At 47.4% G+C, this 18,719-nt stretch overlaps 1 long non-coding RNA gene across 4 annotated transcripts; it reads right to left on the bottom strand.

Moving 5' to 3' along the window:
- Positions 1-295: 295 nt before the first annotated feature.
- Positions 296-4,828, bottom strand: LOC128821980 (uncharacterized). Of its 4 annotated transcripts, none has more exons than XR_008441298.1 (5): positions 4,662-4,828; positions 4,166-4,300; positions 3,917-4,063; positions 3,596-3,731; positions 296-567 (listed from the first exon to the last, which is right to left on the bottom strand). It is a non-coding gene; the product is annotated as an uncharacterized LOC128821980 (long non-coding RNA). The 4 variants fall into 4 exon arrangements; XR_008441296.1 differs by having other exon boundaries at positions 4,166-4,271; XR_008441297.1 differs by having other exon boundaries at positions 296-564; positions 4,166-4,271.
- Between the last annotated feature and the right edge of the window lie 13,891 nt (positions 4,829-18,719).

Below are 18,719 nucleotides of genomic sequence, written 5' to 3'. Positions count from 1 at the left end.
CACAAATGGCTGCCCAACTTGATATGAGTTTTCAAGTAGCAGACTGAGCTCACAGTTAGGAGAGTGACCATGGACTGATTTCCATTTTCAGGGATTGCATACCCTGCAGGCATGCCACCTGTGGCTGTGTGGTGGTAGTAGACCAGCTGTCAGGCTGGGCAGAAGCCTTTTTTTCCAACAAAGAAGTCTTACTCAGGAAGAATAATAGAAGTCTTCTTAAAGAAATCAGTGCTCATTTTATAGCAAATATGATACCGAAATTTTCCAGATAGAAACTTCTTACACAAGTTTTGAGTGTTAGAAAGCAGGCATTCTTTATTGAAGCATGCTGGTCACTCGGAGGACACTTCCTCTAATTAATTGCCCTGAGTGTTTGGGAAACAGAGGTTTTATCATACACACTGATTTACATAATTGTTAGCTATCCCCATTTACTTGATGTATGTGTTTTACTTTATTTTACATTGTCACATCCCTTATTGGAAGTCCTTATATGTTCTTTGAGGGCCTTCTTCCATAGTCTTCAACATCTGGTGTCCTTTTTAGGTGGCTGCTCCTTGACCCCTGCTTTTGAATAAACGCAATATTGTTTATAACTCCTGCTTTGTCAGCCTTGCAGAGCTTAGCTGGCATCCTGCTTGTGTCTTGCATGACTTCTGTTTGATTAAGTTACATCCTATTTTTACTTCTCCAAGGCTATGCTGTTCTGTTCTACTATCCTTATCAAATACAATCAATCAGCTTGCTAATAATACCAAGGTCATGTACATGTTCAATCCTCGTATGAACCATGTATTGGCCTCAATAGTTGGCCTCAATGATCATTGTAGGTCCCTTCCAATTTAGAATATTCTCTCTGTGAACTTACGTCCCAGTTAAGGCCTGTTCGATGGTGATGAATGCTTGACTCAATATGTTAACATGTAGAAAAGGATCAGTCTCTTGATCAGTAACTGAAGTTTGAGGATTGTTTGTGGTTTCATATCTATAAATATTTTAATCCTATGACATTCTTGTTAGCCTTTATACTGTTAAGTTTGTTACTTGTTATAATGCTGGATGTAAGAGCAGTGGTTAAATGCATTGAAATGTTTTTGTTTTCCTCTTAGTATATTAGCAGGTAAGCTCAATAAAAACACGGGTGAGAGTGTTAAGATACATAGTCAATGCAGATAGCTCAGTGTGCAGCTGCAGTGCCAGCTGTAGATTGGGCTCTGACTGGCAGGAACCCAAGGAAATAGACTGTTAACTAGTGCCTTTTTATTTTGCATTTTAATAGTTTCCTTAAAAGGGGTGAAGAAAAGTGATCTAAGAGGAAAGCTGTCCTGTGAGTTGGGAGAGGCCAGAGGCCACTGAATATTTCCATTCAGATAGCCCTAAGAGTTCTTGGGATCAGTAGTGTGGGGACCTCCAGCTTTGTAACCCAACATTGTACCAGAGAGAAGACCAGCCATTTTCCAAGAGAGAAGCTCATCTCTTCCATGCCTCACGGAGCTGGTTTTGCAGCAGCCTGAGTCTGGAGTAAGGATTTCTCTCTGCAGTTCTTAGAAAGTGCTGGGTTTGAGTTACGAGGTTAAAGATGGAGTGGCTAAAGTTATTTGTCATGTCTTGATGGGCTGGAACAGAGACAATTCACAGAATTCACAAAATCACTAGGTTGGAAGAGACCTTCAAGATCATCAAGTCCAACCCATGCCCTAACACCTCAACTAAACCATGGCACAGAGTGCCATATCCAGTCTTTTTTAAAACGCATCCAGGGATGGTGACTTTACCAACCTCCCCGAGCAGGCCATTCCAGTACTTGATCACTCTTTCCATGAAAAACTTTTTCCTAATATCCAGCCTATATTTCCCTTGACACAGCTTGAGACTGTGTCCTCTGGTTCTGTCAGTTGCTGCCTGGAGAAAGAGACCGACCCTCACCTGAATACAACCACCTTTCAGAAGTTGTAGAGAGTGATAAGGTCACCTCTGAGGCTGCTTTTCTCCAGGCTAAACAATGCCAGCTCCCTCAGTCGTTCCTCACAGGGCTTGCATTCCAAGACCCTCACCAGCCTTGTTGCTCTCCTCTGGACACACTCAAGCGTCTCATCATCCTTCCCAAACTGAGGGGCCAGAACTGGACACAGCACTCAAGGTGCAGCCTACCAGTGCCAAGTACAGGGGAGGGATGACCTCCCTGCTCCTGCTGGTCACACTATTCCTGATACAGGCCAGGATGCCATTGGTCTTCTTGGCCACCAGGGCACACTGCTGGCTCATGTTCAGCTGGCTGTCAGCCAGTATGCCCAGGTCCCTTTCTGCCTGGGCACTGTCCAGCCACACCATCCCTAGCCTATGATGTTGCAGGGGGTTATTGTGGCCAAAATGCAGGACTCGGCACTTGGATTTATTAAACTTCATCTTATAAGATTCTGCCCATCCATCCAACCATTCCTGGTCTCTCTGCAGAGCTCTCCTACCTTCCAACAGATCGACACACAATCCCAGTTTAGTGTCGTCCAAAAATTTACTCAATACCCTCATCCAGATCATCAGTGAAGATGTTAAACAGAACTGGCCCCAGCACAGACCCCTGAGGGACAGCACTGGTGATTGGCCACCAGCCACTGGTGACTGGATGCAGCACCGTTCACCAAGGTCACAAGGTCAGAGCCCAGACCTTTGGGGACCCCAGGAATCTCTCTTGTCATGGCAGCCCCACTCTGTCCCACCCCACCCAATCCCAGATCTTCCCATGCCCAGAAGGCAACTGGAAGTAAGAGGATAAGCCTAAGTAAGGTGCTTGCCATGAATACCTCATGTGTCCCTTAAATCTCTGTCTGCTCTGCTCACACCACCCCTCTTGTGGACAGAGCAGAGCCCTGCCCAGGATCTTTCATGCACTCACACCTATCCCTTCTGACATCCCACTGCTCCCAGGGGAGCAAGGAGAGCAGCATCTGCCCTGGCTGCCTGTGCACCTGTCATGAACCCAGGTTTCTAGAGCACCATGTGAGGCACAGGATGCAGTGGTGGATAGGGGACTAAGGATGGAGACATGCCAGAGAGTCAGCCCTTGAGGATGTGCATGGGTTTAGTCTAGAAACTCACGGCCAAAGGAAAGACATCTGAGTTGTTCTTATCGGAGGTGGATGTGCTGTGCAGCGGCCAGTCCTCCAGCACACAGAGGAGCTCTGGCAGCACCTCCTCCGCAGTTCTGTGTGAGGTGATAATTGCCCTCCACACAGTCACAGCAACTCTGCAGGCCCAGAACTCTATGTCATTGAGGTTTTGGCCACAATATCGTGGCCTGGCCAGCTTCAGGGTCCCCAGCTGGTCAGCAGCTCTGCCCCTGCCCTCTGCCCCTCTCCAGCAGCACCCAGCCACACTGCTAATGTGAGTAGCAGACAGCCAAGTGATGGTGCTTTGAAGGACAGGGAAGGAGCATGGCAGCAGGGTCTTGGGCCGACATGCCATGACTGGGAAACAATGGCATCGGAGGGGCCTGAAAATTTTCCTCTTTCTGCCACCACACATGGGGCAGTGTCTACATGTTGATGGGCTCTCAGGCTGATGAATCTTGAGCCCTCCAGGCCAGTGAGCCTCATACCTGTCACATGATGGGGCACACCACAGGAGGCTCACCACCACATCATGTGTCTGTGCAAGGATCATCTCCTGCAGGGTCTGATCTAGTCTGTGATGAATGAGAGCCATTGGTAAATGTCCCTCACAATGGTCAGCACCTGGAGGAGACCTGTGAGGGAATTGGAGTGCCACTGCAGAGAGCCATTTCCCCAGCTTACCCCCAAGTAGTGCTTTCTTTTCTAGCACACTGTGCTGGCCTAAAAGTCTGTTGGATGCCCAGCAGACCCAGCTTGAGAATGTACACATTTGCTCGTTGGCCAAGTCCTTGCTATAGACAGCTTACTTTCTTCAGTCTGGAGGTGCCACTTCCCATGATCATATGCAGCATGGCACAGTCCTCTGCTTTATAGGATTCAGCATTTGCCATGTCCTCAGGGGCCATGCTGGTCTTGTCTTCAGGATCAGTAGGTGTATGGAAGTTCAAAAATACCTTAAGGCAGGAAAAAGACGGATGTCAAATCCAGTGCTCTGCAGCAGTGCTTGGCTGAGCTGCAACAGCAAGTCCAGCACAGGCAGTGAAGTCTGCAAGTACCTGTGCATTTCTGTGGAAGTGGCAATGGGTGTGCTTCTTCTTTTCTGGCAGTTTCTCAAATGGATTTGGCAAAACGCAAGCACAGTCAGAGGTAGTGCAGGAGAGGCTGGACAACACAGCTGGAGGTGGAGAGCCCTGCACTCCCAGCAAGGGCTAGCTCTCAGACAACACCTTGTGGGGACACCAATCCCTGTCTCTCTGGCTGCAGCCTGGGGCTGACGGTGCCCACTGGATGGAGCAGGGCTACTGCAGGAATCAGCCCCATTCCCATTTCCCCTTCTTCCCTGGGGATGTCCACAGTGCATGGGATGGCCCAGCTCAGCCCGCCTGCAGCAGCTGGTCTCCCTCCACTTCTTCAGGCTGCTGTGCTGGAGCAGCCCCAGGGCTTTTGTCATCATCCTCATCCTCCTCCCCCTCCTCCCCCTCCTCCTCTTCCCTCCCCTTCACTGAGGTCAATCTGGGCATGCCTGGGGTTCTCTCCACTGGGAATTCTTACTGTTTGATCCTGCTGGAGCTTGGGTTTTGAGGGCTTCAGCCACAGGGATGGGAGATACCCTGGAAAAGAAGACAGGGGTCAGCAAGACATGAGGTGGCTATGCAGGGCTTCCGTGCAGCCCCGCTCTGTTCCTTCCTGTTTTCTTGTGTACTCCAGGGTTATGTGGGTGGATGCTTTGATGCCAGAAAAAGGTCACAAAGTCCTCATATGGTGGTGGGTCACAAAGGGGCCCATGACACATGACATCCAATTGGCAGTGCCTGTGTCACAGTAGGTCACACAGGGGTCCATGGCATGTGCCATCCAATTGGCAGTGCCCGTATCAGTGTGGGTGGTTGCCATGAACATATGTTTATTGATGGAGAGATCGTGTTCATACAGCAGAACTATGGGCATGTGTTGCTTTGAGGATGTCTCCACCAATGCTCTTTACCTCCATTTTCTGTCTGATCCTTTCTCAAGCCCCTATGTCTTCATCCTCTAGGGTTCTCATGTTTGTCACAGTGGGTCAGACTGCAATCTCCCAGGTCTCTCATCCTACAGCCCAAAGAGAGAGGGAAACAAAACACACCACATCAAAGTCACCACGTTTTTTCACAATAAAAGGACAGTACAAGCACAACCCAGAAGACCTTTACCTCAGCAAGGCATCAACAGTGGTGACAATGCCAAGAGTGTGCATAGTGGGTGCCTCTGCCACACTTTACCCCAGAACCACAGTCATGATCTGTTGCATCCCAAGATACAGAGGAGGATGCTGAGGCAGGGACACCTTGGGAAGAAGCACCCCTTTAAGTTAGGGTGACACAAAGAGTTGCTTTCCCACAGTTCCTTGCTGTTATATGTTAATAACCCAAGTTATCCCTTGTCATCCCTTACATCTTCCCCCGTTCTAGAATGTTCCCCACTCCTGCCTTCCCTATTGGTCCTCATTCCTCACAGCTCCTGCCCTGAATCCCAGTTGGTTGTTACTCTATAACCCCGCCTCTGTACTGCCCCTATTCTCTTTACTCATTGGCTTTCAGACCTGATGCTCTGCCTCCCTTGTCCCATCTATAATCCTGGACCCTTCTTTGTTCTTTGCTTTTTTTCCCTGGTCCCCTTCAGTGTGCTGATAATAAAGGCCACTGGAATACCATACAAAAAACCCCTCCTGTGCTTCTTCATTGACCCTCGTGTAACAACATGTGTTGCAAGTGTCTAGTGTGCACTGAGCTATCCTCTTCTCTTAGAGGATGCTCTTGGGAAGTGGCTTCAGCAGCTCCTGCCGCGCCACTGCAATGATCTGACCAGTGTCTTTGGAGTGGTGGTGCCTTCAAAGTTCAAAGCAGATGCAATGTTGCTGAGTTGTAATGCCTACTATAGATGACCATTCTTCAAGCTCCATTAGCAATGAATGATCAATCAACAATAAGAACAATGAGCATGCAGTAATAACCAACATCATAGGAACAATTAACACTAGCATTGGTCCCCATCGCAGACTGTGGGAGGGGTCCCCGCACTCCCCTGGGAGGCGACGTCAGTTTAAAAGGACTTATCAATCACTTGTTGTTACCTGCCTCAGTTACTTGTCAATCAAAGTTCAGCGTACTCCCCAGTTCTAGAAAGTTTGTTGCTTCTGTTACCCCCATTGGTCCCTGTTGGAAAACCACTCCTCCTCTGTACCCCCATTGGTTTGTTGTATATCACCCCATCTTATCTCCTCCCCTTTGCCTGCTACCCATTGGTTGATTTGTACCCTGACCACTCCTACTCCCTTGTCCTTATATACCCAGTCCCGCCTTCCCTCGGGGCTCTTGGAGCCTGCTCCCTCCTCGAGAGCTTGTTTCCCTGTCTCCTCTACCCGTTCCTTCGTCTTCCCCGCAATAAAGCCTTGTGGATTACAGCTGGCCAGGAGACCTCTCGTCTTTCTTGGTGGAGTTATCCGGGTACCATCGTCTCCTCCCCACAGACTGGTCAGCCGAGGATCTTTCCCTGGACTAGCGCCCAGGGCCACTTATTTCAATACAGCGGACCCCATCCCTACCCCTTCCGCTCTGAGCTCCTCCCTCAATGGTCCCTCCACTCCCAGTTCCCACAACACTGGGACCAGAAGATGTAATGACAGTGGCCAGAAGGAGGCAATATTGGTCTCCACTGCCACCAATTAGTGGGCAGATTCCGATTGCCCAAAAAAGCCCCACGCAATCATCAAGCATCCTCCATTCTCTTCAGAGGATGGGAACAGCAACTCCTCAGTTCCTGAGTCTGAGCATTGCTGGGCCCAGACAGAAAGGGAAGCTACTTGGGAGCTGGCCAAAAAGATCCTGGCCTTCCCCGTAATTTGTAAACGCAGCAGGAGGGCGACTGCCACCAATACCTGGGAGCCAGTCCCCTACAGGGAGTTAAAGGAACTTTGCAAGGTGGCAAAAGAGCATGGTCAGGGATCCCACTTTTTCAAAAACCTACTAGAAGCTATCTTCTCCATGCATGTTGTAGTTCCACATGACATCAAAAATATTATGAACTGCCTTCTCTACCCTGCCAAATACATGTTAAGGGAGAGGCAGTAGAAAAAAACATCTAAAATCATCATCTGACAAATATGCCAAAGATGCCAACAGGCAAAATTTATCGGTGGAACAGATTGCCAGAGAAGGTGACTTCCAAAAACCCCTAGACCAAGCAAAGGACCTTCCTGAAGATGCTGTAGCTGACATTCCTACAGCAGGAAAGACCTCTCTGTTCCTCACACCTGATGATAATGCTCCCACCCAAAGTTTTGCCAGCATAAAAAAAGGGGTGACCAAAACCTTTGTAAAGTTTATTGACTGATTAAAGACCACACTCAAAAACCAGATTGAGAGCCTGTAGGCTTGGAAAGAAATTTTAGTAAAAATGGCTATGGCCAACGCAAACCATGAGTTTGCAGGTCGATTTTGAGAGCTCTCCCCATGGACACAGAACCAACCATTGACTAGATGGTTGAGGCATGCACCAGAAAACATACCCAAGCAGTGGCAAAAGGAATTGCAGAGGGAGTCTCTGGAGCTTTCACAGCTATATCATCCAGGGAAAACTCCAGATGCTTCAGCTGTGGGGAGCTTGGACTTCTTTTTATAGACTGCCTTGAAAAGCCCTCTCTCCAGGACCATGAACCAGACCATCCGTGGCCCCAAAGACAGCCTAGGTTCCAGCTACATTCAGGAAACTCCCAGCAGAGTGCAGGACGGCCCCATGCTCTGACACTAAATCAAATGCCTTATCACTCTGTCCCATTTGTGAGGTCCACTGTCCCGCCTGTGAGGTCTACCACTGACCATCAGGAGCAGGAAAATGCACTGCAAGCGACACCATCACCATGGGGTATCCCCAAACACATCGCCAAGATCCAACACACAGAGCGATACAGGTGGGAGCCTGGCACCAGCAGGTAACCTCCCTATCCATCGACTTTACTGATGAATGCATACACCACATTCCTACCAGGAAGTTTGGGCCATCTGATAGTCCTTCCAGCATTTTAATTATCAGAGACACCTATCATGGGCCTGAACAAATTCACATTATTCCCAAAGTCCAGACTGTCAGCCCAGGAAAAGAGATTTTTGTACAGATTTGGTGTATTGACCCTCCTTTTTGTCTCTCAAAAGAGACACCAATTGTGCAGGCTTTCCTCCTGCCAAAAGACAACACAGAACGAGTTCCCTTCAACCCGACCATCATGTGGATGCAGATTGTGGGCACCAGCAAACCCATCATTGAGTGTGGGCTGTTTTGTAAGGGGGAAAAGGTCTACCGCCCAGGGATGCTGGACACTGGAGCAGATGTCACCATCATTGCTTGCTCCCAGTGGTCAGCAAACTGGGAATTACAACCGGTGGTGGGGATGATCTTGGGGATTGGAAGCATGGCTGTGTCGATGTACAGCAAGAGAAACATCATAGTTGAAGGTCCTGAGGGCAAAATGACCACCATCCATCCATTTGTGGAGAGGGCACCTATTACACCCTCAACCTCACAATAGGACAGGGACCTGTTGTCCCAATGGGGAGCCTCTCTATCTGTCTCACCCAGGAATTTTTAACTGGGGCCACTGTAGAGCGCACACCCTCCCTCAACTCAGGTGGAAACAACATCATCCAGTGTGGGTTGACCAGTGGCCCCTTTCCATCACAAAATTGCACGCGCTAGAGGCCCTCATGGAGGAGCAGCTTGCCAAGGGCCACATCACAGAGACTGCCAGCCCTTGGAACTCCCCTTTGTCCTCAAAATCCAGGCAAAGACAGGTGGAGGCTCCTCCACGACCTTCACAAAATCAACAAAGTCATTGAGAACATGGGTTCCCTGCAACCTGGCCTGACCTCACCATTGATGTGGCCCCGGGACTGGAAGCTAGCTGTCATCGACATCAAAGACTGCTTCTTCAATATCCCGCTCCATCCTTGAGACACCCCAAGATTCACCCTCTCTTTGCTTTCCCCCAGCAGGCAAGCCCCACTCAAGTGGTACTACTGGCTTTTGCCACAAGGCATGAAGAACTCGCCATCAATCTGCTGTACATGGCCCACATTCTGTCCCCAGTGAAGAATGAGTTTCCGCATTCTATAATTCTCCATTACATGGATGATATCCTCATCTGTGCTGAGACGCAGATTTATCTAGACTTGACACTAATGAAAACCATCCAGACCATCGAAGCAGTGGGCTTTGAAATCCGCAAAGACAAGATCCAGCATGCCTGCCCCTGGACCTACCTGGGACTCCAGATTCATGAGAGGACTGTTGTGCCCCAGCAACTGACCATCTGGGACAACCCAAAGACCTTGTGAGATTTACATCAACTCTGCGGGTCCATCAACTGGGTACATCCCCTAATGGGGATAATGACAGAGGTCCTTGTGCCACTCTTCAACCTGCTTCACAGCAGCAAGGACTTAGATTCACCATGCACCCTCACATCAGAGGCCTGGGGATCCATTTCAAAGTTTCAAGAAGCCCTGTCTTCACAGCAAGTCCACAACTTCGAACCCAGCCTGCCTTTCCAGCTTGCCTTCCTGGATAAGGTACTGTGCTTTTACTCACTGATTTTCCAATGGGACAAGATGCTGAGAGACCCACTCCTCATCACTGAGTGGGTCTTCTCACACAATCAACCTTCCAAGACTATTATGACACTGCAGGGACTAATGGCTGAATTAATAAAAAAGGCTAGAGCTCATCTCTGCTCTCTTACAGAGTGTGAGTTCACATGCATTTACCTTCCATTGAAAACTGGGGATTTGGAGCATTTGCGCCAAACCAACGAGAGCCTCCAGTTCACCCTAGATAGCTATACGGGCAAAATTTCAATTCATTTATCATGACATAAAATATTTAAATCAGAATTTATCTGGTCCCCAAATTACTTCAAAGCAAAACACCTCTCAGGGCCCTGACAGTTTTTACTGATGGCTCAGGGAAATCCTACAAGTCAGTGATGAGTTGGAGGGACCCCAGGATGTAGGAGTGGGAATTTGATGTCCAGGCGGTCGAAGGATCACCACAAACTGCAAAATTAGTGGTCATCATTAGAGCCTTTAAGAAGCTTCAAGAACCTTTCAATCTGTTCACCAATTTGGTATATGTCACTGGTGTAACTATGAAAGCTGAACATTCTTTTCTAAAAGAGGTCTTCAACCCGAATTTGTATTAGTTGCTTTCTAAACTAATATAACTCATTTCCCACAGAAAGTAACTATATCATGTAATGCACGTGAGGTCACACACTGACTTCCTAGGTGGCATTGCGGAAGGTGATAAGAAAGCAGATACATTAGCCATGCCAACTGGGACCACCAACATCCCCAGTATTTTCACACAACAGAAGTTATTACATTCCTTCTTTCATCAGAATGTACCAGCTCTCGTGGATGTTCAAGTTACCAAGGGATCAAGCTAGAGCAATTGTAGGCACCTGCCCCGATTGCCAATCATATCAAATACCGCCAATAGGATCCAGGGTTAGTCCCTGGGGACTAAGTAAATGCCAAATATAGCAGACTGATGTGACTCACATCTCATCCTTTGGAAGGACAAAATATGTTCACGTGTCCATAGACACATTTTCAGGAGTGGTGTTTGCATCAACCCACATGGGAGAAACTGCCAAGCAAACCATCTGGCATTTCTCCTTGTGTTTGCTATGCTGCAAATCCCTGCACTGGTAAAAACTGATAACGGGCCTGCCTACACCTCCCACAAGTTAAGAGATTTTTTTAATCAGTGGGGGGTAAGGCACACCACAGGTATAACTCACTCTTCTATGGGTCAGTCAGTCGTTGAAAGGACCCATCAGACTCTTAAGAGAGTCCTTTATTAGCCGCAGGGAAGAATAGAAACTATGTCTCCCATTGAGAGGCTCTGTAAGGCTCTGTATGTTACTAATTTCCTAAAGTGTACAGTCTCAGAGCCAAACCCCCCACCACTGCTCATCAAGGACCCAGAAACACAACAAATATCAGGGCCTTTCTCTTTGATTACCTGGGGGAGAGTGTGTGCCTGTTTGTCCACACCATCTGGCCCCAAATGGTTTCCAGCAAAAAATATAAAAGCATACCTTGGCTCTGCAAACACTGCTCCCGCAGCAAATAACTCAGATCCTTTCGAGACCCTTACAGAGACACCTGAACATCAGAGAATGACTGCTTGGAAATGGAGACGACAGCAAACACCCATGCACCAAAGACCAAGCCATCCTGCCACCAGGTCACAGACCCAACAAGCCCCTGAACAAGCCCCTGCATTGTTGGTTTAGTCTGAGTTGCACCCTCCCACCTAGTTGTCAATCTTACCCTAAGGCTTGCCCCTTGTTGTAGAATGTTCCCTGCCCCTCCTCCTACTTGGTTGTCAATCTCCCCTTGTACCTGCCCCCAGTTCTGGAAATCCCCTTGGAAATTCCCTAATATTTGAAGCCCTATTGGTTTGTTTAAACTGTTCCCCTCCCCCTGTGTTACCCCATTGGTTTGAGTGTTAAACCCTGCCTACTACTGCTTCTCCCCAGTCCTTCCCCTATTGGCTGGAAATTGGCACCCTCCCCTGAAACCTTCCCTGTATAAGAATCCCTGCACACCGGTGTTCGGTGTCTTTTGTCTCTGGACCCTCCATAGAATAAACCTCTTTGGAACCTATAGAAAAGACCTCTCCCTCATTCTTGCCCCTGCCTTCGATGCTGAACCATCGATGCTGTAGAGCTTAAGCCCTGCAGCTGTATCCTAGAGTGTGCTGCTTTTTGGGAACAGCACACTCTTAGCCCAGTGCCAGGAGCTGGCTAGGGAAAATCTGGCAGTGCATCAACGGCTACTACACAAAGTTCCTTCTCTGATTCCCTTTTCCTCACCTCCCCCCACACCCAGAACCTTCAATATTCACTTACCTGCACACCCTCATTCCTACTCTGAAAACTCCCACTTAGCTGTATTCCTCACTGTGTTGTGGACACAAACAGGACAGGACTGCTGGGGTATGTTCCTTGAGCTTTTATTGCAATATCAGCTTCATTACGTGGTTGAGACAATAGGAAGATGGCAAAAGCTTGCGTACAGCCAGCGAGATTTCTTTGTTACAGGACATTTTAAAAACTTTCTAGCCAATAGCATATTGCTAAAGTTTACAGACAGTTGTTCCAGCCAGTTACTAAAAGTACACGCACATCTGCTTCACACAATGCTTGCTTGTCTTCTTTCTATTACAATACACAATACACCATTATTAAGCTTAAAACCTTCTACTATCTTGCTAAGCATATTTTCTTATTGCTGTTTTAAGATCTATCATAGCCAAGCCTAAAACTCAAGCTTTTGTTTAATGTCCTTGCTTGCTATACCACTGTAACCTTTTCTACCTTCAGACTTTGCAGCTGCAGCTAGTTCTGAGGTTTCTGTTTCTAAGGCCTGCTTTCCCACCTTTCTAAAAATCTTATTACCTTTACTATTTCCCACACCCACAGCCCCTACAGCTTTCCCAAACTTCCCACATTCTGCCTCAATGCTGCCTCTGCCAGCAACCAACCGAATGTCCCCACTACGTAGAATGATTCCACTGTCACCGTCCACCTTAATAACATTCCTTCAAACCCCTTTCTCCATCCACTTTTACTGTTATTTTTAAAAGAGGAAATAAAGAAGGAGGAGGGAGGGAAAAGGAAAGCTTTAAAAGAAAGGGAATGACTTCCCTAAAACTAATAACCTCCCATCTAAAACCCCCAACAGAAACACCCCAGACATCACCCTACCACCAAGATGGCTGGCAGCACCCACATCAGTGAGGTCCTTCTGACTGTCCTGTGTAGGAATGTGCCCCCTGTTGAGAGAGTGACCAAATTATTCTTTGTCTCCTTAAAAAGGCAAAAAGCCCAGAAGTTTCTCTCCTCAATTTGGTAAAAAGGACACCTCATAGGACCTTTGGGACTTCACCTCAAACCTGCGGCTACCCAACTGGACAGAGGCCAAAAGGTCCCACCTAGGTAATTCACTAGGAAAAGGAGAGAACAAAGGAAATAATCGCTTTTGTGGGGTGTTTTAGCAGAGCAAGAACCTCTTGCCCCGGCTCAGTTTTTCTCTGTAAGAGCTTTGTTATTTTGCCTTTTATTAAAACTTTTTCTGTTTCCAACCCTACCTCAGAAGCCATCCTGCTAATTTTATGCCATTCAAGGTAGCTGAGCTGTCTCAGGTGTGATAGGTTCTCTGAGAGCTCATAAGACCTGTCTCAAGGAGAAAAATACCAGTCCTGGTCTTCTGGATGTCCATGAGAACACCAACAGTGGATGTGTGGTTAATAACACAGCCTAAAGAAAACGTCTGGGTCACCCTCGCCAAGACTCTCTGCCAAGACAACATGTGCCTGTCCATGGGCAGTGCCAGCAATCTGCTGGCCTCGTGCCTGGTAGGGAGTCTTCTAAAACCCAGCGAATACCCCTTCACAGGGAAGGAACCCAACCCAGTAGACACTTGGGATGAGTGGATGAGGATCTTGCCCCATGCACCGGAGGAACCCAGGAATTGGAACTTTTGGGGTCCTCTGAGGCCACTTACTGTGTTAAGTTTTATTACAGGCCATTGAGTAAACCATGGTCTGCATCAGAATATAAAAAATCTATCTATCTAAAGGATGTCTCACCTACCAACAAAATTTACAATTCAATTAATTGGTGCAGTTACACCAGCGACACACTATCCGTGTCCTCTTGCCATCCCAGAGTTCTTCCCAACATATGTTCCTGATCTGTAGAGACAGGGTGTGGGCAGGAATCCCCTCCCATCTACAGGGAGGTCCTTGCACCCTTGGCCAGCTTACCATCCTCACCCCAAATTCAACCAAAATTCATGATTGGCAAAACAAAAAGAAATTGGCCCACCAAAAACGAGAACTTGTACAATTTGATTAAAATTTTAACAGCAAAATTGTTGATTAATGTAATAAAAAGAGGGTAATGATGTCCCTTCTACCACGGGTTGCCACTGCAAAGGCCCTTGGTGAGCTTTCTCACCTAGAGTGTTAGCTTGCTAAGCAGGTCAACCTAATACCTGTGGTGCTAAGTGATCTCCTGTCAGACGAGGAGATTACCAGGCATGCCACCCTTCAAAACTGAGCAGACATCGATTTTCTACTGCTGGCCCATGGATATGTGAGGAGTTCAATCGGCTGTGGTGCTTTCACATGACTTCTCACAGCGAAAGCATCCACACCCACATCCAGAAGATCCAGGACCTGGTAAAAGAAGTCAAAGAAGAAAAAGAACCAAAATGGTTTGAGGACCTCTTTGGACACTGGGGACTTAAGAGATTGGTTGTCTCCCTTCTGAAAAACATTCTTTGGATCCTTTTGGTTGGTTTTTTTTTTTTTTTTTTGTTCATGTTTGGTTGTTTTAAGGTTTTGCTTGTAAAGTCTGTGGGGAAAGCCTTTTTAATAAGTAAAGAAGGTGGAGTTGTGGGGGCCAGAAAACTAGCCAGGGAAAGGATTGCTGCACTCCCCTGGAGAGCCGACCTCAAAGCCACAACCCTTTTGGTTGTGGCAAGTAGAAAGATCACCCCAGAATACTTTATGGTGTTATGTCAATCCCTTGTAAACCACTGGCCCGTCCCCTTTTCTCCACCCCTGTGCCCTCTCCCCATTGGTTCCCGAATTTTGTCCCACCCCTCACTTTCCACATATAAACCCCTGTCTCCACTGCCTTCCCTCCAGGAGCTCTTGTCCCTAACCTCCTTTGCAGAGGGCCATGTGTAAGGCTCACACTGCGGTCACAGGGTGGAAGTTCCCCGGCTAGCACACTCCCCATGACCAATGGGCATTTACAAGAGTGGCTGCCCCCAGATCTCTTCTGAGACCTCCTTTGGGTGCTTACAGGGGTTTGCAGCTCCCTGCAGCAAGCTGTGGCGTGGGTGGCACAGCAGCAGAGCAGTACAGAGATCTGAGGCAAAGAAACAAAGAGGGACCACTTGCGTGAGTTCCAAGGCCATTTAATACCCAGGAGGAGTCAGTGACAAGTGGCAACCAACTGAACATTGCAACATCTTTTAAAGAGGAGGGTATGAGGGGTGGAAACAACCTTTGTCCAATGGGGAAACATTAGGGGAGGAGAACATGACTGGGGATGTCCAATGAGGGCAACCCAGGGGAGGGAGCAAGTCTAACAGTCCAACTGCTTGCTAAGGAAGGGAACATTCTAGAACAAAAGAGGTGTGCTCAACTTGACAGACGGGGTAGGAGGCAATACTATGCGGATTGACAAGGGCATATAAGGAGATAAGGGAGGTACTGGGAAACTGATATGAGGATTAACAACCATTTGGTGGGAAAATATTGAAGTAAACAACTCAGCGCTGACCCATTAAGGGGACAAAATGGGGTACATGGAGCAAACCATTATAAACTGATTAACAACAAACATTTGAGAAATGCTTCAAAAGAGCAATTATAAAACAGCAAACCACCACACCCTGCTCTTAATAAAGGCTAATTCTCTGTGGAACATAATACAAGCTCTCGTCTCTCCTTACTCCACGTGGCTTGAAGCTAGCTGGAAGACAAAGAGCCAGAATTACTGGCAAAGGTGAGGACGTGCCTGTACCCCTTGGACATCCTTGCAAGGATGCTTCTTTGGGAAGGTTGCAGCACTCCTACCACCACTCATCCACCATGGCACCCATCCCAGGACAGGGGACAAGGGGATTGGGAATAGGTCAGAAACATTCATCCTCTGGAGGTGACTCCTGTCAAGCATGAGGAAAAGGTATTTTCTCAAGGATGATCTAATAGTACACCCAAGCAGGTGGAATGCCATGGGCAAAGGTACCTGATACGTGAAAGAATTAGCTGTGCTGGAGGTAATCTATAAGGATTCAAATAACAAGCAATCCTGTCTAGATCTATATGATGTCCACAATTGTCACGATTTAGGAATGGTACTCCCCAGTTTAGTGTTCATACTGAGGCCCTAAACTACACTGCTTCTTGCTCCTTTCCTGTCCCCCTTCCCATCCCTTTGTGGGTGGCCGGGAAGAAGAATTGAAGGCACAAAAGGTAAAGATCACATGTTGAGAACAATTTACTGGAAACAGCAATGAGATGAGGAAACAAATGGTAGCAGCAAAATATTAAAAACAAAAGTGTATTAAAGAGAGAGTGATTCACAGGCAAAATGCTCACCACAGAGCCATGGCTACACCACCTCAACTGCTTTCTCCAGCTTGGAACAAGCACCATGCATACTTGACTCAAAGGAACCTCTTTTCTTTGGAAGAGACCCCTTTCCTACATCCTGAGAAAATGATGTAAGGTGGTACAGAATCACAGAGTCTCAGCTTGTAGTAGGCTGCATGGAAGATGGCAGGCAGGAATGCCCTGGGAAGGTACATTTATTTAAGTTAGGGTGAGGATTTGAAACCTTTTCCCATGATTCACTGTTCTTTATGTAAATCTGTGGTGCCCATCAACCATGGCCCACTCCCCCGTTCTGGAAAGTTCATTATTCTATGTTTCCCCATTGGTTCTTATATGTCACTCCTTCTCTTTGTCCCCATTGGTTGTTATCCCATCACTCCACCCTCACTCCTCCTCTTACCCTCTCTCCCATAGGTTCCCTGGTTTCCATACCCCGCCTACCCTGCTCCTGTTATATACCCTTGACCCTCCCCTGTTCAGGGCTCTCTGTCACTGAGACCTTTCGACTTGCTGCCTTACCCTCCTATCCCTGGACCCTCCTACCCTTCGGCAAATAAACAGCAGTTGGAACCTTACACAGAGAGACTCTCTCGTTCCTCTGGGTCACAATACTACATTACACCTGGCTGCCAGAGTGTCTGGTGGTTCGTGGAGCTATCTGCCCTTTCCAGGGAACACTCTTGGGAAGGTGGCCACCTCCGTTGACATCTGCCGGAATGGCTGCATCAGTTGATGAACTGCTGCCAACACTGCACTGTTGTAGCGTCAGTACCTATTGTTCTTCAACCTACAGCAGTCCCATAGCAGAAGGGTCTTCTGAGAGGCTAGGCAAGGTATTCAACTGTCTAACTTCTTCTGTCTCCATAGCAGCTATTTCAAAAAGCCCAATGATACCCTTTTGGGTCTTTGAAATACTCACTTCTGAGCTAATCTATGCCAAGAATGCACAGGGCCTCTGGGCCAGTCACAACCGGGGTTGTTTTACTACTAATTCCCAGTCAAGCTCACTTCAGCGTTCAGTACAGGTCAGCTGTTAAGATTCCCCTGTCACCTCCAAAAGAGAGAAAGATTCTGCCTCTACTCATCTTGATGGTACCAGGGTTACATTGTGTGCTGCTTTCAACTAAAACCTCATATTCTTATGGTTCTGATGTGCCACGCTACCAGATCCACATGGTCCAATAGATCTGATCATGCCTTTCTTCCACCTGGCTAGAGGCTGGGCCTCTCTAATCCCGGTCATGGTCATTGCTCATTCCCTGAAAGTATGACCTGGGGATCCTTTCAAGAGGATTGGGCATAACATCCTTTCTATTCTGCCTTGAGTCTTGCCCACAGAAAACAAGCAGCATTTATTTTCCAAGAATTTCCCATGGTAGTCATTCCCTCTCTCAACTCATGTATTCTTACTGCTAGGGAAGAGGTGAGTTTTACATCCCACCTCCTCATGTCTTCTCCATGTTCGTGCAGGTAAAACCACAGGTAACCTCATGGAGTGTACCTTTTCTCCCCATCCAGGGGGTGCCTTCTCCTAATAGCAGAGACTCTCGTCTGTGTTGCTGGGGCAAGGAAAATTTCCTTTTCATCTCCTCTTTACATTTTGGGTGGCCTTCTTTAATTTCTAAATACTGGAAATCTTGGGTCACTCTTTCCATGAATGAAATGTAGGCCCATAAAAGGGTGGAAGTAGTTTCTTTGTATTTCCAGAATCTTCCAACCATAATGTCCACCTTTTTTTTTCCCTCCTTCCATGCCACCACTGAAACCTTCTGGTCCTTGCCGGACAGTTGACCAGCGGTTTCCCTAATAATCAGCTCTGGCAACTTTACAGAGAGAGACTGTTTTGATCTGGTTGTCCAGAAACAGAACTTTAATAAAGCAAAAATAACAAACCAGACGATGTGCACAGTACAGAGAGCGAACCAGAAAAAAGCCTGGGTCCAGGCTTTAGCAGGGATATTTATACATATATTTATCTGGAGGGGTTAAGGTGGGATCTGAGGGAAGGATACAATGGGAAGGAACGGTTAAGAATATTACAATTTTTGCAGCAAAAAGTAACCAATGGTAACAAGGAGAACTCAGAACTTTCTAGTAACAATCTGCATAACTGAACAAGAGGATCATGGATGGGAGTTCCTGCTCACCCTAACTAAAGAGGGTTTTCCCACAGCCTTAAGCTGAGGTCTTCTTTTAAACCAACCCCGAAATCTCCCCACTTGTGTTTTTCTAAGAGAGAGAGATAAACCATCTTCTCTGTTGTATTGTGTTTTTCTACCCCTGTAACAGTTCTGTAATGGTTTGCCCCTTCACCCCCATTTTCTCCTGGTGGTTCCACCCTGAGCTTTCCCGCCTTTCCCTCAATGCCAATCTCCC

The sequence above is a fragment of the Vidua macroura genome, chromosome Z (genome assembly GCF_024509145.1).
Source record: "Vidua macroura isolate BioBank_ID:100142 chromosome Z, ASM2450914v1, whole genome shotgun sequence".
Taxonomy (NCBI): domain Eukaryota; kingdom Metazoa; phylum Chordata; class Aves; order Passeriformes; family Viduidae; genus Vidua; species Vidua macroura.
Note: the sequence above shows the minus strand (reverse complement) of the source record. Positions and strands in the feature narration are given on the sequence as shown.